This window comes from Mus musculus, chromosome 6, assembly GCF_000001635.26.
Source record: "Mus musculus strain C57BL/6J chromosome 6, GRCm38.p6 C57BL/6J".
Lineage (NCBI taxonomy): Eukaryota > Metazoa > Chordata > Mammalia > Rodentia > Muridae > Mus > Mus musculus.
The window spans coordinates 75427106-75449788 of NC_000072.6; the positions used below are offsets into that span (position 1 = coordinate 75427106).

The 22683-nt window shown below is 37.1% G+C and overlaps 1 long non-coding RNA gene across 1 annotated transcript in view; it reads right to left on the bottom strand.

Moving 5' to 3' along the window:
* Positions 1-344: 344 nt before the first annotated feature.
* Gm38835 overlaps positions 345-22683 on the bottom strand; it is a 47535-nt gene continuing 25196 nt past the window's right edge. The window contains exon 3 of the long non-coding RNA XR_869183.1: positions 345-394. This is a non-coding gene — a long non-coding RNA (predicted gene, 38835). The remainder of the gene's footprint in view (positions 395-22683) is intronic.

Genomic DNA, 22683 nt, shown 5'->3' on the forward strand with positions numbered 1-22683 from the left:
CTGGCAAATAGGATGTCAGATCCCTGGGAAGACTTGGGAACTTAAACTTTATTCAACCACTACATAAAATGGAAGTCTTATCCCAAATAGTTTCTTATATTGGCACAAGTGTCAGGTGTTAGGTGTTTTGTTATTGTTATTGTTGTTTGGTTTTTTTTTGTGTGTGTGTGTGTGTGTTTTTTTTGTTTTGTTTTGTTTTGTTTTGTGCTGGAGTCCATCCCACAGGCATCTTATACCTTAAAGTTTATACACAGTTTCAGGAAATTGGGTGATGGTGGGTTCAATTCTAAGCTTATTGTGGCTAAGTATACGAAAAAGTACTGACTTTTATTATGATTGGTTTCCAAGGGCACAGAATACAACAGAATACATAATCTTGGCATTGGAATGATTCCTGGTAACAGAAGAAAAATGGGAAAGTTTTGTTATAATTACAGACTATCCAGGTTGCAATTACCTAGGCACTAACATTCTACATAGGTCTTAACAATGGATAACTGGAAAGTCTATGACTATATTACTGTTATTGATAATACCTTTTAATATTTTTTTCAGAAGCATCCTTTATTTTATGGTTTGTTTCTGAGATTGAAAGAATGTTAATCTGTGCTTTCTATTGCTGCAACAAATCATGTCACCATAAATTTATGGCTAAATTAGACAAATATGACATTTTCAATTTTTCCTACTGGATCTATGTATTCAATCCACCTTGCACCTTGTTTATGTAAGATAAAAATCTAGTCACTAGAATATAAATATTTACCTCCTGAAGATGCCAATCTGGTCACCAAGATTTTGGTTAAAGCATTATTATACCTGTTCCTGAGTCTAATTGACCTTCAAATAAACCTTCAATTTCAATGCCATTAATTTGTATTTTTTAACTTTGATCTCTGATAATTTATAGCACCTTGTCAAAATACTTACCCTTTGGTCTTTTCTGAACTATTGTTTTATCAGCTGAAGCTTTTCTGTCCTTGATTGTATTCAGAGAATATATATATATATATGCATTGAATCTTTCAATTGATCCATGGATTGGCTTCTTAGACACTGACAGGGAATGATTGAATTTAAATTGGGACCTATGGGAGGATCCTCAGTTAGTTTCTTGATAGAAAAAGTTTATCTTGCCTGTCTTTTGTTATCTGCATTCATTAGTTCAATGCCAGTCTTTGCCACACATCTACATAATCCATAAGGCTTGAGTCTTGTTTTGGGATTATCTTTATAAAATACACTGTTTCCAGGAATGACTTGCCTACAATCTCTTTCAAATGACCTTCTTACTGCAATTAAAACATCTGCCATTTTGAGTTTTACTAAGACTTTACAAAATTGCTTCTCCTATCAGAATAGCATTGTAAATGTGAGATCCAATATCAGCCTTATTTGTAATTCATTCATCTATTGGTGCTAATCTTGCATTCATGAATCTAATCACTCTTTTGAATTCTGAATTAGTGTTCTCAAAAGCCAAAGATTTGATTAGTAGTTTTCTAATATATGAATCTGATACTATTCTATTATATTTACTGCTAAAGTCAATCTTTGGAAAAAAAATCAGTGAAGACTTCTTTTTGGCTATGTTTAATTTTCTTAAATGAATCAGACCCCTTTCATGAATCTTCAGTCTTTTACCAAACACTTGAAGTAGTGAAATAACATAGCTTCAAGGTATGATCACTAAATTCACCTGCCTTTGTAACTCAGCATATTGACATCTAACTTTCTTCTAGGAAATATTGATACTTCTAGCTTAATTTTGTTCTTCTATGATCCTAGCTTACCATTTCCTCCATGTTCTTCACTGTGACTGAGGACTGATTTCCAATACTGCTGTTGCAAAATCATTCAAGTCTTGAGGGATAATTCTGTTCTTAGTTGTCTGTTGTCCGCAAATTTAGTATTTGCTTCACATAGGGTGAACACATATTATATGAGATGACTGCTTTCTTAAATCTCCTCAAATCTAATATGTCTGTAGGGTTCCATTGAAGTTCTTCATAACCTTCATGGTGCCTATTGTCTGCTACAACTAGATAAACTATGTTTGATTTCCTAATAATACTGGGCTTCCCTCTTCAGTTTCATCATGCGATAATGTGTTAGGCATTGTCTAAATTCCTCTGTCTGTGGATTAGTATTTTTTTTTCTTATTTTCATTTATAAGTCTTTTAAAGGCTTTACTAAATTCCTCTGAATTTGATTATTTTTCTTATTTTCATGTATAAGATTTTCTATGGCTTCTATCTTATTAACCCACTTTTTAGAGTATTCTTTTCTGTGCATCTCTAAAGTTTTTTTTTTCTTTCAATGAGTACAGAAAGCCACTCTGGCTATTAAGGATAAAATATGAAATATGAAAATGATAGTAATCATAATAATTATTCAGGAAACTTCAGTTAATTCATTTAGCTTTCATTTTCTGCAACCGTTTTAAGCCATCTAAAGTAGCACTATACAAGGTCCCAACTACCTTAGATTATAGTATTTCTCATCGATAACTCTCTCCTTGAGAACTTCACAGGGGATTTATCAAAACTGATGGCATGTGCATTTGTCCACTGCTGCAGTTATTTCTCTGTTCATGGGGTTGCATCCCTAATTTGAGTGTCAGGATGTTGTCTCTTAAAATAAAATCCTAATCTCTGCCTGCCATGTCAACTTTGGCTAAGCCAGCAAAGGTGAGCTCCACACCATCCTGTGAGCGCCATCACTTTTCCTACCAAAGAGCCTAGACTGTCCATAGGGACATGCAGGCCTGTGGGACCCCAAGAACAACAAAGATTGACCCCGTCTCATCTATTTCCTGCCAGCCAGGTCCAACTGAGCCTAGCCTGGCCATAGGAACATGCAGGCCTGTAGGCCCCCAGGAACAACAAAGATTGACCCTGTCTCATCTATTCCCTGCCAACCAGGTCCAACTGAGCCTAGCCTGGCCATAGGACATGCAGGCCTGTGGGACCCCAGGAACAACAAGGATTGACCCTGTCTCATCTATCCCCTGCCAGCCAGGTCCAACTGAGCCTAGCCTGGCCATAGGGACATGCAGGCCTGTGGGGCCCCAGGAACAACAAGGATTGATCCCATCTCATCTATCCCCTGCCAGCCAGGTCCAACTTGCTAACAGAAAGGTGCTGTGAGCTGTGCTTTATCACCTAAGTGCCATTGTCTGGCCCACATCTCTGCCCTCCAGAAAAGTCTGCATTTCCCCAGGAACATTATTTTTTCCTGGGGCACAGCCAGCAGAGGTGAGCAGCATTCTATTCACTGAGCTCCACTGTCAGATGAAAGATTCTACCTACATCTGAGAGGAGCTATGTAAGCATTAGAAACATCCAGCTAACACCAGGGACAAACAGATGGGTAAAAGCCAGTGTAAGAACACAATCAAGAGCCAGGGCAATATGGTAATACCAGAGCCAAGCTATCCTACTGAAGCAAGATCTGGATATCCTAACACAGTCATATCAAGAGAATATGACCTTAAATCCAGTATTTCAAAGCTGATAGAGGCCTTTGAAAAGGAAGTGAATATCCCTTAAAGAAATACAGGAATATAAAAACAGATAGCAGGAAAATGTAATAAACACAAGACCTGAAACGATAGTAAAAGCAATGAAAAAAAAAAAAAAAAAACACAAACTGAGGGAATCCTGGTGATGGGAAATCTATGTAAGTGATCAGGAACTACAGACACAACTCTCACCAACAGAATATAAGAGATGTATAAAGTACTGTATGAGAAATAGATTCATGAGTCAAAGAAAAGATTAATGCTAAAAGCACCTTACATAAAACATCCAAGAAATATGGAACACTATGAAAATATCAAAACATAAGAATAATAGGAGCAGAAGAGAAAGAATCTCAGCTCCAAGAGCCGGATATTTTGATTTTATCAAAATCATAGAAGGAACGTTCTCCAACCTAACCATCTAGAGACTGCCATATCTGGGGACGCATCCCATATTCACAGTCAGCTATTGGATGGATCACAGGGCCCCCAATGGAGGATCTAGAGAAAGTATCCAAGGAGCTAAAGGGATCTGCAACCCTATAGGTGGAACAACAATATGAACTAATCAGTACCGCCCGGAGCTCATGTCTCTAGCTGCATATGTATCAGAAGATGGCCTAGTCGGCCATCAGTGGAAAGAGAGGCCCATTGGTCATGCAAAATTTATATGCCTCAGTACAGGGGGAAGCAAGGGCCAAGAAGTGGGTGGGTGGGGGAGTGGTTAGGGGAGCATGTTGGGGACTTTTGGGATAGCATTGGAAATGTAAATGAAATAAATACCTAATAAAAAAAAGTAATGGCTATAAAAATACAAAAAACCTACAGAACACCAAATACATTTGACCAGAAAAGAAAATCTCCCACCCACATAACAATCAAAATCCTAAATGTACAGAACAAAGAAAGAATATTATAAGATGCAAGGGAAAGTGGCCAAGAAACTTATTAAGGCAAACTTATCAGAATTACACCTGACTTCTCAATATAGAATCTAAAAGCTAATAGGGCCTGGGCAGATACCTTGTAGACCCTAATGTTCCACAGATGCCAGCCCACACTACTATACCCAACAACATTTGTAAACACAATATGTGGTGAAAACAAGATATTTGCCCACAAACCAAATTAATCAATATCCTGACACTTATTAAAAATTAACAAGTGACCCAGATAGTCTTTAAACTTCACTCTGGACCTTAACAAGCCAATCCTCCTTCAGCTACACCACTCTCAATATTCTTATGTTCCAAGCTCCTACAAAACAAGTCACTGTGCTCTCAATAATAAATGATTTTTTAGTCCAAAGTTCCAAAATTCTTTCACCATCTTCTACAAAACCACATGGGCTCATTTGTCATAGCAATATTCCTCTCCTGACAACAACTTTTGTTCTAATTAGGATAGCCACGTCTAGGATGAAGTACCATGACCAAAACTACTTGCCTAGGAAAGGCATTATTTGTCTTACACTTCCACAGCACTATTTCTCATCAAAGGAAATCAGAACAGGAACAGAAACAGGACCAGAACTTGTAGACTAGAAGTGATGTTAGAAACCATCAAGTGTTACTGTTACTGACTCACAACCATTGGCTTTCTCTTCCTACTTTCTCATAAAATCCAGGACTACTAAATCGCAGATAACAGCACATATAATGGGCTGGACATGTATGTGTGTGTGTGTGTGTGTGTGTGTGTGTTGGATTAGGTGTGTCATTCTGGGCATAGGTTTTAATAGCCTCATTATAGCTGCCTGGAAATCAGTCTTCTCCTAGTTGCCTTTAGATGAAGATGTAGAATTATCAGCTCCTCTTGTACCATTCCTGTCTGGACAATGCTATGCTCCCGTCTTGAAGATACAGGACTGAACCTCTGAATCTGTAAGTCTGCCCAAATTAGATGTTGTCCTTATAAGAGTTACCTTGGTCATAGTGTCTGTTCACAGCAGTAAAACCCAAAGTAAGATCCACTGCTTCTCCATTTTTCTTCAGAGAAATTTATACCTCACATGGATATCAACTAGTTATAGGATATCAATTTGCAGCAAGTGTAGGCACTTCCTATTAAGGCTAGTTAGTGTAATCCAGTAAGAAACAATGGGCTTCAAAGCCAGGCAACCTAGTCAGAGCTCTTGCTCACAATGTTCAGTGTCCCACAAGAAGACTAAACTACACAACTCTAACTTATATAGAGAGGACCTAGGTCAGTCTTACACAGGCTCCTAGGATGTTGGTTCAGTCTCTATGAACCCTATTATTCCAGATTTGTTGATTCTGTGGATTTTCTTATGGCGTTCTTGACTTGTGTGGCTCCTACAATCCTTCCTTGCCATCTTCTTCTGGATTTCATAAGCTTTGCCTGTTTGAGTGTGGGTCTCTCTCTGTATGTGCTCCCACTAGTTTCTGGGAGAATTCTCTTTGTTGACAATTGGACCAATCAGAGTATAGTAGATTATCATTAGGAATAATTTTCTATCCTAGGTCTGGGTTATAACCCTGAGGTAGTGGAAAGGATACATATCCTTTTCTTGGTCTGAGTCTCAAACTAGATTAGTGATTGGCTGGCCACTCCGCCAAACTCAGCAACAACTTTACCTTAGCACACCTTGTAGGCTGGGCAAATTGTAAGTCAAAGACTTTGTGGATTGGTTTTTCTTCCAGTCCCACAAAGGGAAGACATTCCTGGTAATAGGAGATGACTTTTTCAGGTTCTGGATCTACCATGCTAAGAGATATATCGAGAGTCACCCTCATAACTTCCTGGAAGTTTCCATTGTACTAGATTTCTAGCTATTCCCAAAGATGATCCCCAGCTCCAGTTTTCACGCCAGAACTCTCTTTCTGACCCCATCTTACCTCACCTAATTTTTCCTGTTTCCATCCCCACCATGATCTAGATCCCTCCTTCAATCTGCCTACAATGTCTATTTAATTTCAACTTCACAGTGAGGTTCATATGTTCCCCTTTGAGCTTTCCTTGTTATTTATCATTTCTGACTCTGTGGAGTGTAGCATGGTTATCGTTTATTTTACAGCTAATATAAACTTATAAAAATATATCAGTTTTTCTTTCTGAGTATCTATTACCTAATTGACTATGATCTTTTCTTGCTCCATCCATTTGCCTGAAAATATCATAATGTCATTGTTTTTATCTGCTGAGTAATACTACTTTGTATAACTAACTGTTTCTTTTTTTTATCTATTCTTCATTTGAGTGCAATCTATATTGTTTCCAGTTTCTGCTATTAACAATAAAACTTGTATGGATATACCTAATTCTTGCGGTATGGTCATGACTCCTTTGGGTATATCCTCAGGAATAGAATAGTTGGGAGTTGAGGTAGAACTACTTGAAATTTTTTGAAAAATCACCACATTGAATTGCAAAGTGGCTGTACATGTTTACACTCTTTTGCAGAGCAGTGGAGGATTGTTTTCCATGTGTCTCTTTACCAGCATGTGTGATTACTTGTGTTTTTGATCTTAAACATCCTGAGAGGAATCCCAGAGCCCATTTCATTTGCATTTTCCTGATGGCTAAGAATGTTGAACATTTCTGTAAGTGCTTTTTCAGCCAATAGAGATTCCTCAGTTGAGAATTCACTAGATCTGTACCCCATTTTAAAAATTGGATTGCTTGGTTTGTTGAGGTCTAGTTTATTGAGTTTTTTTTTTTTAATACATTTTGGATATCAGTACTCTGTCAAATTTGGAGTTGTTAAAAATCTTTTCCTATTCTGTACAGGGCTGTTTTGTTCTTTCTCTTACAGAACTTTTCAGTTTCATACAGTCCAATTTATTGTTTTTTTTCTTTTTTTTATTATGTATTTTCTTCAATTACATTTCCAATGCTATCCCAAAAGTCCCCCCCACTCCGCTCCCCACCCATTCCCATTTTTTGGCCCTGGCATTCCCCTGTACTGGGGCATATAACGTTTGCCTGACCAATGGGCCTCTGTTTCCAGTGATGGCCGACTAGGTCATCTTTTGATACATATGCAGCTAGAGTCAAGAGCTCTAGAGGAATGGATACAGAGGAATGGATACAAAGAATGTGGTACATTTACACAATGGAGTACTACTCAGCTATTAAAAAGAATGAATTCACGAAATTCCTAGGCAAATGGTTGGACCTGGAGGGCATCATCCTGAGTGAGGTAACCCAATCACAAAAGAACTCAAATGAAATGTACTCACTGATAAGTGGATATTAACCCAGAGACTTAGTATAGTGAGATATAAGGTACAATATGTAAAACATATGAAACTGAAGAAGAATGAAGACCAAAGTGTGGACACTTTGCTCATTCTTAGAATTGGAAACAATCACCCATGGAAGGAGTTACAGAGACAAAGTTTGGAGCTGAGACAAAAGTATGGTCCATCTAGAGACTGCCATATCCAGGGATCCATCCCATAATTAGCCTCCAAACGATGACACCATTGCATACACTAGCAAGCCTTTGTTGCAAGGACGGTGATATAGCTGTCTCTTGTGAGACTAGGCCGGGGCCTAGCAAACACAGAAGTGGATGCTCACAGTCAGCTATTGGATGGATCACGGGGCTCCCAATGGAGGAGCTAGAGAAAGTATCCAAGGAGCTAAAGGGATCTGCAACCCTATTGGAGGAACAACATTATGGACTAACCAGTACCCCAATTTATTAATTGTTGATCTTAGGGCCTGTGCCTATCTATGAGCAAGGGAGATCTTTCTATCTTCTGATAGCTTCTGAAGTTCTTTCTTCAAAGGTTTGAATTCTTATCATAAAGATGTTTCACTTGCTTACTTAGAGTTATACCATTGTATTTTATATTATGTCTAGCTATTATGAAACATGTTGTTTCCCTGATTTCTATCTGTCCTATTCAGAATGTTGTCTCCTGTGTGAATACACTCAAATCTTTTCCCCAATTTCTCCTCTAGTAGGTTTAGGATATATGTGTTTATGTTTATGTCTTTAATCCACTTGGACCTAAGTTTTGTGCAAAGTGATAGACATGGATCTTCTTCCATTATTCTACATGTAGACATCCAGTTAGATGAGCACCATTTGTTAAAGATGTTTTCTACATCATATAATTTTGATGTCTTTGTCAAAAATCAAGTGTCCATAGTTGTGCGGCTTTATTTCTGTGTCTTCAGTTTGATTCCATTGATCAACCTGTCTCCTTTGGGGCCAATATAATGAAGTTATTATTACTATTGCTGTGTTGTACTGCTTAAAGTCAGGAATTGTGATACCTCCAGAAGTTCTTCTACTGTACAGAATTACTTTACCTATTCTAGGGTCTTATTATTCCACATTAGGTTGACTATTGTTCCTTCAAGGTCTATAAAGAATTGTGTTACAATTTAAGTGACAATTGTGTTGAATCTGTATATTCTTTTTGCTAAGATGGCCATTCTTCTTATTCTAATCCTAACTTATTCAGGACCCTGTGAGATCTTTTCATTTTCTGATATATTCTTCAATTTCTACATTCAAAGACTTGAAGTTCTTATCAGACAGGTCTCTCGCTTCTTTGATTAGAGTTACATGATGATATTTTATATTATTTGTGGCTCTAGTGAATGCTGTGTTTGACGATTTTTTTCTCAGCCCATTTATTATTTTTATAAAGGAGGGCTACTGATTTTTTTGAGTTAATATTGTTTCCAAACATTTTACTAAAGATATTTACTAGCTATTAAAGTTTTTTATAGATCTTTTTAAATGTAGGTTATTATATCATCTACAAAAAGGGAACCTTCATCTTCTTCCTTTACAGATTGTAGATCATTGATCTCCATTGGTTTTCTTTTTGTTCTAGGTGAAACTTCAAGTAATCTATTGGATAGATATGTAGAAGGTAGACATTTTCTTGTCCTTGATTTTGATGAACTATTTTTAGTTTCTTCCCATTTAGTTAGATGTTGATTATAGGCTTGCTGTATATTTCTTTATGTTTCGGTAAGTTAATTATATCCTTGACCTCTCCAGGATTTTTACCATATGGAGGATTTAGATGTTGTCCATTGTATTTTCAGAATGTATTCTTAATAGTGTGTGTGTGTGTGTGCGTGTGTGTGTGTGTGTGTGTGTGTGTGTGTGTGTGTGTGCGTGCGTGCGTGCGTGCGTGCGTGTGTGTGTGTGTGTGTGTGTGTGTGTGTGTGTGTGTGTGTGTTTTAATTCAGTTTCTTTGTATGGTATATTGCACTGTTTTCATAAAGTGAAATGTCCCTGCATCTCTGGGATGAAGCCTGCTTGATCACGATGATCTTTTTAATGTCTTCTTGGATTCGGATTACAAATATTTTACTGAGTATTTTTGCATTAATGTTCATGAGGGAATTGATTTGTAAGTTGATTTGTTGCCTCTCTTTGTTGGGTATCAAGGTAACTGTGTCCTCATAAGAACTTGGCACTGGTCTGGCTGTTCTATTGTGGAATAATTTGAGATATTATCTACTCTTTGAACATCTGCTTGATTTCTGCAATGAAACAGTTTGGCTCTGGGATGTTTTCTCTGCAGGATAATTTTAATGACTGATTCTGTACCATTAGGAATATACACCTATTTAGATTCTTTTTCTGATGTTTAATTAACTTTGGTAAGTGGTGTCTGTTGAAAATATTGTTATTTCTTTTAGATTTTTGAATTTTGTAGTGTGCAAAATGGATCATGAAGTATTAGAATTTCCTTCATGTCCATTTTATTTATTTATTTATTTTGTTCATTTTGTTTTTTGTTTTGTTTTGTTTTGTTTTGTTTTGTTTGTTTTTCCAGACAGGGTTTCTCTGTATAGCCCTGGCTGTCCTGGAACTCACCTTGTAGACCAGGCTGGCCTCGAACTCAGAAATCCACTAGCCTCAGCCTCCCAAGTGCTGGGATTAAAGGTGTGTGCCACCACTGCCCGGCTTCATGTCCATTGTTATGCTCCTTTTCATTTAGATTTTGTGAATTTGGATATTCTTTCTCTGCCTTTTAGTTGGGGTAAGGGTTTATCTGTCATATTCTCAAAAAGGCACCTCTTTGTTTCATTGATTCTTAGTGTTACTGTTGTTTATATTTTATTGATTCAGCCCTCAGTTTGATTATTTCATGCCATCTACTCTTCTTGAATATTTTTTATTCTTTTTTAATAGCGATTAGTGGTGGATTGTTAAGTCACTAGTATAAGATCTTTATAATTTCTTTACGAATGCACTTATTGCAATGAACTTTCCTCTCAGTACTCCTTTCATTATGTCTCACAAGATTATGTATTTTATACATTTGGCTTCATTGAGTTGTAGGTAGTCTTTAATTTCTTTATCATCTGCCCCAAGTTAACTTCAGTAAAGTAGTGTTCAGTTTTCATAAGTTTGTAAGTGTTCTCTTGTTTCTCTGTTGTTGAAGTGATGGTCTCTTTATATAAGAGAGTTATTTCAATTTTCTTGCATCTGTTGAAATTTGCATATGACAGAGCATATAGTCAGTTTTGCAGAAGATTCCATGAAGCACTGAGAAGAAGGTATGCTCTTTTGTGTTTTGTAGGTATTTGTTAGGTCCCTTTGAGTCACAATGTTGCCTACATTATTTCTTTGATTAACTATGGTGTGGATGACCTTTTCATTGGTGAGACTGGGGTGCTGAAGTCTCCCTCTATTATTGTGTAGAGTATGATCTGTAGTTTACGCTTAAGTAATGTTCCTTTTATAAATATGTGTTGCCTAGAATTTGGGGGCATAGATATTCAGAACTGAGATGTTATCTTGGTACATTCATTTGATATGTATGAAACATCCTTCTCCATACATTTTGATTAATTTTTGTTGGAAGTTTTTTTTTAATTAAATATTAGACAGGTGATACCATGTTGTTTTTGGGAACCATTTGCTTGAAAAAAATAATAATAAAAACCTCTTCCAGGCCTTCACTCTGAGGTAATATCTACCTTTGTTGCTGTAGTGTGTTTCTTGTATGTAGTAGAATAATAGAGCCTCTTATCTCATTTCTCATCCATTCTCTTAAAATGTGTCCTTTTATTAGGGAATTGGGTTCAATGATCTTGAGACTTAATGTCCAATGACTTTCACTTATTTTTTATTAGATATTTTCATTATTTACATTTCAAATGTTATCCAATTTCCTGGTTTACCCTCTGAAAACCCCCTATCCCCTCCTTCTTCACCCTGTTCACCAACCCCACTCCCAATTCCTGGCCCTGGCATTCGCCTATACTGAGGCATGGAACCTTCACAGGATGAAGACACTATTGTGGATACCAACAAGAGCTTGCTGACAGGAGCCTGATATAGCTGTCTCCTGAGAGGCTCTGCCAGTGCCTGACAAATACTGCAGTGGATGCTCACAGCCATACAGTGGACTGAGCACAGGGTCCCCAATGAAGGGGCAAGAGAAAATACTCAAGGAGCTGAAGGGTTTTGCAACCCCATAGGCAGAACAACAATGTGATCCAACCCGAACCCCCAGAGCTCCCTGGAACTAAACCACCAACCAAAGAAAACACATGGTGCCCAATGACTTTTCATTTTAATTCCCATTATTTTGAGGGTGGTGGTTCTCTCTCTCTCTCTCTCTCTCTCTCTCTCTCTCTCTCTCTCTCTGTGTGTGTGTGTGTGTGTGTGTGTGAGAGAGAGAGAGAGAGAGAGAGAGAGAGAGAGAGAGTTTCTGTATGTTTATATTAGTTTCTATTTCCTTTGTTTAATTTTTCTGGTATGAATGCACTTATTTCCTTTGTTTTCTTGGATGTAGTTACCCTGCTTGATTTACAATTTCCATTTTAGTATCTTCTGTAGTATTGGTTTTGTGGAGGGATACTTAAATGTGGTTTTGTCATGGGATATCTTATTTTCTACATTCATGGTGATTTAAAATTCTCTTTGGTATAGTAGTTTGTATATGGGTTGGCATTTATTGTCTATTAGAATCTGAACAACATCTGTGGAAGACTTTAAGTGTTTTAGAGTCTCTGTTGAAAAATTGGGCTTGATTCTCATAGGTCTACCTTTCTAAGTTATTTGGCAATTTCCTGTTGCAGCTTTTAATATTCTTTCCTTGTTCTATGCAATTAGTATTTTGCTTATTATGTAGTTGAACAACTTTATTTCCTGATTTAATATACTATGTAGTTGAGCAACTTTATTTCCTGAATTAATATACTTCGTTTTCTAAATGCTTCATATATCTTTATAGGCATCCCTTTCTTTAGGTTAGTGAAATTTTCTTCTATGATTTTGTTGAATATATTTTCTGGGATGTTTAGCTGAGAATCTTCTCCTTCTAAAATTATTATTCCTAGATTTGGTATTTTCATAGTATCCTGTATTTACTGGATAATTTGTGTTAGAAATATTTTAGCTATAACTCTTTTTTTGTCTAATGAATTTATTTCTTTTATTGCCTGAAATTTTCTCATCCATCTCTTGCATCCTTTGGTGATACTTATGCCTGAATTTCCTATTCACTTAAGTATTTTCCATCTCCATTATTCTTTCACTTTGTGTTTTCTTTATTGCTTTTATTTCCATTTTTAAGTCCTAAGCAATTTTATGTTTTCCTACACTTGTCTGTATTTTCTAGGATTTCTTTATGAAATGTATTCAGGTCTGCACAGGGGAGAGTGTGGACTACAGAAACAAACAGCTTCTGGGTCAGGCAGAAACAACAGAGCTTCTGGGGCAGACCGCATTTCAGGCTCCAGACATCTGAGCACCTTCCCTGCCAGAGGATAGGTGTTCACCTGGCCTGGGAGAGCTTTGCCTAAGCATCTGCTGGAGACATCTTGGCTCCCAGACTCCACCTAGACTAGTCTGCACAGGTGAGAGTGTGGACTACAGAAGCTAACAGCTTCTGAGACAGGTCTTGTTTTAGGCCTTCATCTTCTCCCAGGAGGCAAGTATGAACGCCAGATATCTGTGCACCTTCTCTGAAAGAGGAGAGCCTGTCTGCAGAGAGTGCTCTGACCACTGAAACTCAGGAGAGAGATGGTCTCCCCAGTCTGCTGGTAGAGAATAACAGAATCACAAGAGGAACAAGCTCTAACCAGAGACAACTATAGCAACTGACTCCCGAGTTTACCAGATGGTGAAAGGCAGGTGTAAGAATCTTACTAACAAAAGCCAAGACCACTCACCATCATAAGAACCCAGTACTCCCACAGACTCGGATTTAAAGGCATATCTCATGATGATGGTAGAAGACATCAAGAAGGTCTTTAATAACTCACATAAAGAAATACAGGAGAACACAGCTAAAGTTCATATAGAAAAACAGAAAAACACATCCAAACAGGTGATGGAAATAAACAAAACCATACTAGACCTGAAAAGGGAAGTAGACACAATAAAGAAAACCCAAATGAGGCAACACTGGAGATAGAAACCCTAGGAAAGAAATCTGGAACCATAGATGTAAGCATCAGCAACAGAATACAAGAGATGGAAGAGAGAATCTCAGGTGCAGAAGATTCCATAGAGAACATCAGCACAAAATGCAAAAATATCCTAACTCAAAACATCCAGCAAATCCAGGACACAATAAGAAGACCAAACCTACCAATAATAGGAGTAGATAAGAATGAAGATTTTCAACTTAAAGGGCCAGCAAATATCTTTAACAATATTATAGAAGAAAACTTCCCAAACCTAAAGAAAGACATGCCCATGAACATATAAGAAGCCTACAGAACTCCAAATAGACTGGACCAGAAAAGAAATTCCTACCGAGTCGTAATAATCAGAACAACAAATGCACTAAATAAAGATAGAATATTAAAAGCAGTAAGGGAAAAAGGTCAAGTAACATATAAAGGCAGGACTATCAGAATTACACCAGACTTTTTACCAGAGACTATGAAAGCCAGAAGATCCTAGACAGATATTATACAGACACTAAGAGAACACAAATATCACTTTTTGCAGATGATATGATAGTATATATAAGTGACCCTAAAAATTCCACCAGAGAACTCCTAAACCTGATAAACAGCTTCAGTGAAGTAGCTGGATATCAAATTAACTCAAACAAGTCAATGGCCTTTCTCTACACAAAGGATAAACAGGCTGAGAGAGAAATTTGGGAAACAACACCCTTCTCAATAGTCAAAAATAATATAAAATAGTCACAAATAATATAAAATACCATGCCATGACTTTAAATAAGGAAGTGAAAAATCTGTATGATAAAAACTTCAAGTCTCTGAAGAAAGAAATTAAAGAAGATCTCAAAAGATGGAAAGATCTTCCATGCTCATGGATTGGCAGGATCAATATAGTACAAATGGCTATCTTGCCAAAAGCAATCTACAGATTCAATCAATCGCCATCAAAATTCTAACTCAATTCTTCAACGAATTAGTAAGGGCAATAGGCAAACTCATCTGGAATAACAAAAAAACCTAGGATAGCAAAAACTCTCCTCAAGGATAAAAGCACATCTGGTGGAATTACCATGCCTAACCTAAAGCTGTACTACAGAGCAATAGTGATTAAAAACTGCATGGTGCTGATATAGCAACAGACAAGTAGAATAGAATTCTAGACCAATGGAATAGAATTGAAGACCCAGAAATGAACCCACACACCTATGGTCACTTGATCTTTGACAAGGGAGCTAAAACCATCCAGTGGAAAAAAAGAGAGCATTTTCTCTCTTGGTCCTGGCACAACTGGTGGTTATCATGTAGAAGAATGCGAATTAATCCATTCCTATCTCCTTGTACTAAGGTCAAATCTAAGTGGATCAAGGAACTTCACATAAAACCAGAGACAGTGAAACTTATAAAGGAGAAAGTGGGGAAAATCCTCGAAGATATGGGCACAGGGGAAAAATTCCTGATTAGAACAGCAATGGCTTGTGCTATAAGATCGAGAATTGACAAATGGGACCTCATAAAATTGCAAAGCTTCTGTAAGGCAAAAGACACTGTCAATAAGACAAAAAGGCCACCAACAGATTGGGAAAGGATCTTTACCTAAATGCATGGACGTGGATGGCATCATCCTGAGTGCCGTAACCCAATCACAAAACAACTCACAAGATATGTATTCACTTATAAGTGGATATTAGCCCAGAAATTTAGAATACCTAAGATACAAGATACAATTTGCAAAACACATGAAACTCAAGAAGAACAAACACCAAAGTGTGGATACCTTGCCCCTTCTTAGAATTGGGAACAGAACACCCATGGACAGAGTTAAAGAGACAAAGTTTGGAGCTGAGACAAAAGGATGGACCATCTAGAGACTGCCATATCCAGGTATCCATCCCATAATCAGCCTCCAAATGCTGACACCATTGCACACACTAGCAAGATGTTGCTGAAAGGACCCTGATATAGCTGTCTCTTGAGAGGCTATGCCAGTGCCTAGCAAACACTAAGTGGATGTTCACAGTCAGCTATTGGATGGATCACAGGGCCCCCAATGGAGGAGCCCCCAATGGAGGAGCTGTCTCTTGAGAGGCTATGCCGGGGCCTAGCAAACACTAAGTGGATGTTCACAGTCAGCTATTGCATGGATCACAGGGCCCCCAATGGAGGAGCTAGGGAAAGTTCCCAAGTAGCTAAAGTGTTCTGCAACCCTATAGGTGGAACAACAATATGAACTAACCAGTATCTCCCCGCCCTGCCCCCCCCCGGAGCTTGTGTCTCTAGCTGCATATGTATCAGAAGTTTATCTAGTTGGCAATCAGTGGAAAGAGAGTCCCATTGGTCTCTGCAAACTTTATATGCCTCAGTACAGGGGAACACCAGGGCCAAGAAGTGGGAGTGGGGGGGGGAGTTTGGGGGACTTATGTGGTAGCATTGGAAATGTAAATGAAGAAAATACCTAATTAATAAAAAAAGATACACTGATTAAAAACGTTTAGCTCTGACACACCATATATGAATACCTAAGGGGGAAAAAAAAGAAAGAAATGTATTCATTTCCTATCTAAGTGCCCTTATCATCTTTATAAGATTGAATTTAAGATTATTTTGTTTTCTTCAGCTATGTTGATATATCCAGGCTCTGCTCTAATAGGATAGCTGGGCTATGATGTTTCCATATTGCCCTAGCTATGATGATTGTGCTGTTTTACTGACAGTTAGTCATCTGGATTTTTGTTTTTTACAGGTATAGCTTCTAATTTTTGAGTTTATCTTTGATAGATAGCTGTTCTTTGGATAATTTCCCTTTGGTTTCTATTTTCTCTCTTGTCTTCTGGCCTGAATGCCTGAGTTCTGTTGAGTAGTGATTCTTGAGGTCCATTACTTTGTCTTTCATGGGGCTTGTGTGACCTCTGGTGTTTGGGTCCCAATGTTTTCTCTGAGGTTCCAAGTAACTGTATAAACTTTGGGGTTTTGAGTACCTGCTTTTTCTCTGGGCTTCCTAGTATAGTGCGGCATCCAGTAAGTAAAAGTCATCTGCCAAAGATGTAGGATGTAATATGGAGCTGAAAAGAAGAGTACACTTTGGGGTGTTGATTGGGATTTAAGGTGAGTTGGGGACAAATGTTGCTATCTTAACTGGGGTCTTTAGAATAGTTCTGGTCATCAGGAAAGCAGCCAGAGTTATGGTCTAGAATGTGCCTTATGGAAGGGTGAAGTTTGGGGATATTGTGTGGGCTTTAGGTAGAAGTATTTGCTTAACTGAAGTTTCCTCTGCTTTGGCTTATGTTAAGTTCACATTATCCTATCCTGCATAGTTGCCTTCTTGTCAAAAGATTCATATGCAGATACTTACATCCAACCACTGGACATAAACCTGGGATACCAGTGGTTGAATTAGGGAAAAGGTAGAAGAAGCTAAAAAGAGGGCAACCCCATAGGACGACTAGCAGTCTCAACTAACCTGGACCCTGGAGACCTCTCAGATCATGAGCCACAAACCAGGCAGCATACACTAACTGATATGAGGTCCGTGGCATATATACAGCAGAGGACTACCTTGTCTAGCCTCAGTGAGAGACAATATACCTAATCCTCAAGAGAATTGAGGCACCAGGGAGTAGGGAGGTTTGGGAGTATGGGGATATCCTCATGGAGATGTGTGAAAAGGAATGGAATGTGGAACAGTTGGAAGGTGAACCAAGAGGGGGATAATGACTGGACTTCAAAAAATATTAACTAATGATAATAATACTAATACTACTACTAATAATAATAATAATAATAAGATATTAAACATAAAAATAAACAGCTCCTCTGTACTTTATCTTTGTTCTGTACTTTTACAATAGATTTCCCCCTAATTTTCAGGCATGGTTGACTCTCAGTTAATACGTTTTTTCATCCACACTACATGTTGCATGATCTAAAACAAGAGTAATTAAGAGTGCTTTCCAGTTTCTTCAAATGACTCAAAACAATTATTTTATGTGTGCATGTGAATGTAATGTGTGTGTGTGTGTGTGTGTGTGTGTGTGTGTGTATGTGTGTATGTGAGTTCTTTATAATATATTCAAGTGTATATGCAGAAAAGTAAGCACAGTTTTGTGAGCAAAAGTTGTTGATTTGAGGTCTCCTCTGATATTGCTCTCGACTTTGGATTTTGAGACAGTATTTATCACTTATAGCCAGTACTTATTGATCTGGTAAGTTGGCTCCTAATCAAGAGCCGAGAATTCTCCTAGATCTGCACCTCTATTTGATCTACCTCCGTTGTTTTGGGGTCCAGAGGACCTGAATTTAGATCCTTGTGCCTCTAGAGCAGGCATGTTACCAACTGAGTACTCTTCCTAGTACCAATAACTATAATTTATTATTATTATCATTGCAGAGTTGTCCTGACTTTCAAAGAAAGAGGAATAGATGAATTAGGGTGTGTACTAAAACTTTTCTTGGAAATTATAAATTATTTAATAAAGGAAAATACAGACAAGCCAGTATATGGGTTATCTGTTTAAAGTAAAAATTTAATAGACACCTCTGGCAAAAATCAATCCCTGCACTTATTCAAAGTGAACGAGATGTGAATTCTTTAGTGTACTTTAAATTCCCTTCCGTTTTGCAAGGTGTGCATGCAACTTCAGTACAATATAAATATTTTATAGTGTTTTAGCTGACTGTTCTGAAACAAACATTCCTATATAATGACAGTTTTGTGAGTAATCCACTGTAAGATCTCTTTATTTCTAGTACCATTCAGGAGTGTGAAGTATACAATACCACACTGCTAACTACTCAGCACTGGAAGAGATTGCTTGAACTTAACTGAAAACTCAATGAGAACTAGCACAACAGACACAATTATGTGGTCTCATAATTTAAGCGAACACAGACTCTTTTAGGGGTAGAATTAAATTTTAACTTGCTACATTGTAGTAGGTTGAATAAAATTGGCCCCCCATAGATTTTTTTTTTTTTTGAAATGCCTAGGGTTTTGGGGCCTTGTTGGAATAGGTATAACCTTACTGGAGGAAGTGTGTTCCTAGAGGAGAGCTTTGAGGTTTAAAAAACTCAAGCTAGGCCCAGTGGCTCAATTCTTCCTGCTACTTCAGGATATGAATACAGAACTTTTCTTCATTTCTTATACAGCACAATGCTTGCCTGCATGTCACCTTGCTTTCAATTACGATGATAATGAACTAAAACTCTGAACCTGTAAGACACACCCAATTAGATGGTTTTCTTTTAAGACTTGCTGTGGTCATAGTGTTTCTTTACCACAATAGAGACCCTAAGGCATATGTAAAGTAAATTTTTTAAGAAAAAGAGGGTACCTTATATTTGGAGTGCCTTCTAATTTTACTTATTATCCTATCATTGAGAGTATGGGAGAAAATGTAAGCCTTTTCAAATAGCTGTTTACATAAGGACTAAAATATTGCATTTAGGTCATACGGTGTTATTCACTGTAGAATACATTCTGATAGGACCAGTCCTTGACTTGTTCAATCCATGAGAATATTGTATGTCTCAGCTAGAGAAAGTCAGGCTTCTTTAGCTCTCAAGATCCATTACGTTTTATATATTTTAAACTGATGATAATGAGTTGTTATTGTGCATGTACAAGATAAATTTATATCTTAACTCTGTTTGATAGATCATAGATCATAACAGTATTTTTAATGAAAATATGTTCACATCTGAAGCTACTAGATTTCTTATTTGAATTGTCTACTGGTTACTTGCTCAGAAATAATTTTTCTCATTGTTTACAGCCTCAGAAATTGTAAATATAACATCAAACATATGAATATACATAAGATATATATATATTCATATGTATATATATTCATATTTTTTGTGCTGAAAATTATTTTATGTGTATAAGTATTTTGCTTGTATGTACGTATGTGTGCCACATGTGTGCTTGATTGACCAAGAAGTTTACAAGAAGATGTCAAAATTTTTGGACCTGGAATTATGATGGTTGTGAGCCACTACATGGGCAATCAGAACTGAAACCTTATCCTCTGCAAGAACAAGTTTTTAACCACTGATCACCCGTCCCCCCTTTTTATTCATTTTTTAAATAATTCAGTCAGGTGTTGATGGTACATGCTTGGAACCTCAGCACTCAGAATTTTAAACCAGTCTAGGCTACAAAGTGAGCCCCTGTCATAAATAAACAGGATAGTATTGACTTCTGTGGTAAGAGTAAAAACAAAGAAACATCTGTAACTCAAAGTATAATATTCATATTTAAAAATATATTTCTGGAACCATATGTACTTAGAGTGTTCCTCAAATTTAAGGAGTACTCCTATCCTTTAGTCTGTCTTATCATTAGATTGTAAAGTCTAGAAAAGCACATGTGTAGATACATACATACATACATACATACATACATACATACGTGTATGTGATAGCTGTCTGTGATGCTGGTGAGAACTCATGACCTTTTACAGGCTAGACAAGCTATCTAGAGTTAAATACTCACTTGGAAGGGTGCATTGAAAAGATACCATTTGTTACCCTTTTATCTATTTTAGGTAGAGAAATTATGGACTAGTGATATGCTTAAATTCTACTTTAGTCATTATTAGGATTGCCTATGTATTTTCTTTGCATTTCTTTGTGTGTGTGTGTGTGTGTGTGTTTGTCCATCTTTTTTTTTAATTAGGTATTTTCCTCATTTACGTTTCCAATGCTATCCCAAAAGTCCCCCATACCCACCCCCCCACTCCCCTACCCCCCCACTCCCCCTTTTTGGCCCTGGCATTACCCTGTACTGGGGCATATAAAGTTTGCAAGTCCAATGGGCCTCTCTTTCCAGTGATGGCCTACTAGGTCATCTTTTGATACATATTCAGCTAGAGACAAGAGCTCCGGGATACTGGTTAGTTCATATTGTTGTTCCACCTATAGGGTTGCAGTTTCCTTTAGTTCGTTGGGTGCTTTCTCTAGCTCCTCCATTGGGGGCCCTGTGATCCATTCAATAGCTGACTGTGAGCATCCACTTCTGTTTTTGCTAGGCCCCGGCATAGTCTCACAAGAGACAGCTATATCTGGGTCCTTTCAGCAAAATCTTGCTAGTGTGTGCAATGGTGTCAGCGTTTGGAAGCTGATCGTGGGATGGATTCCTGGATACGGCAATCACTAGAAGGTCCATCCTTTTGTCTCAGCTCCAAACTTTGTCTCTGTAACTCCTTACATGGGTGTTTTGTTCCTAATTCTAATAAGGGGGAAAGTGTCCACACTTTGGTCTTCGTTCTTTTTGAGTTTCATGCGTTTAGCAAATTGTATCTTATATCTTGTGTATCCTACGTTTCTGGGCTAATATCCACTTATCAGTGAGTACATATTGTGTGTTTTATATAGTGCTGTGTTTGTTTAAATACACAATTAAAATAAGGCCGCATAATTGTGTCTGTTGTGCTAGTTCTCATTGATTTTCAGTTAAATTCAAGCAATATCTTCCCGTGCTGAGTAGTTAGCAGTGTGGTATTGTATACTTCACACTCTGGAATGGTACTAGAAAGAAAGAGATCTTACATTGGATTACTCACAAAACTTATTTATCATATGTAATATATATATATATATATATATATATATTACACACACACACATATATATATATACACACACACATATATATGACATATATATCACAAACGCCAGAGTCCAAAAATATTCTCTTTAAACAAATAAACTAATGAAGTCATAATCGGTATTTTGGAAAAAGGTTTCCTCCATAGAAAAATCCTGGTCTTTTAAACATTGAGTAATCTTCTTCTTTGAAGTAATTTCCTTCTAATCAATGGAATACATCAACCCTGAAGGGATGTTACTCCATGATTAGATTACATGGGATTTGTAAATTCCCTTTTGCAAACAAATTGTTTTCCTTTCTGCCTTTGATGAAGTATACTGCCATATTGTAAGCTAATAAATCTATATTATCAGATGTCACTATCTTGTGTTGATTTTTAAAAAGGCAGTGATGGAAAGTATAACACCCTTCAACCTCAATAGGTTAGACATGGTAATGCTAAGCAAAAATATATTGATAGTAGGAAAGAACAAAATCAGGAGTCCTTAGAGATGTAAGTACAGAAATTTCCTTCTGGTACATCTACCAAAACAAAAAACAAAACAAAACAAAAAACAAAAACACAAAAACCCCCAAAAGCCAAAAAACAAAAACAAAAAAAACAAACAAAAAACCCTAAAAAACAAAAGAAACAAAAGAAAACAAAAACAAAACAAAAATAAAAAAAAGCCAAAAAACAACAACAACAACAAAACAAAAACAAACCCAAAACACAAAAACAAAAACAAAAAACCCCCAAAACCAAAAAACTTATTGTGTCTAAATGAATCAACTGTGAATAGCTCTCTGATCTTCACAAATTTCTAAGATTTTGTGTGTGATGGATTATATGATCTTAACTGCACCATCTAATATTACCAAAATGCTCTTCATGGTAGCAGGCATAGTGATCATTTTACGACAATTATGGTATTTGCAAAAATTTGGAGACAGTGGGAAGAGTTTACAATCCATCCTTTTGATAATAATATTTTTTTTTGTCTACAACTTTCTTTGTAAAGCCTGAAAGAAACACTTCTTTTTAAAACTTCTGCAATCCCCATCAAAATTCCAACTCAATTCTTCAACGAATTAGAAGGAGAAATTTGCAAATTCATCTGGAATAACAAAAAACCTAGGATAGCAAAAACTCTTCTCAAGGATAAAAGAACCTCTGGTGGAATCACCATGCCTGACCTAA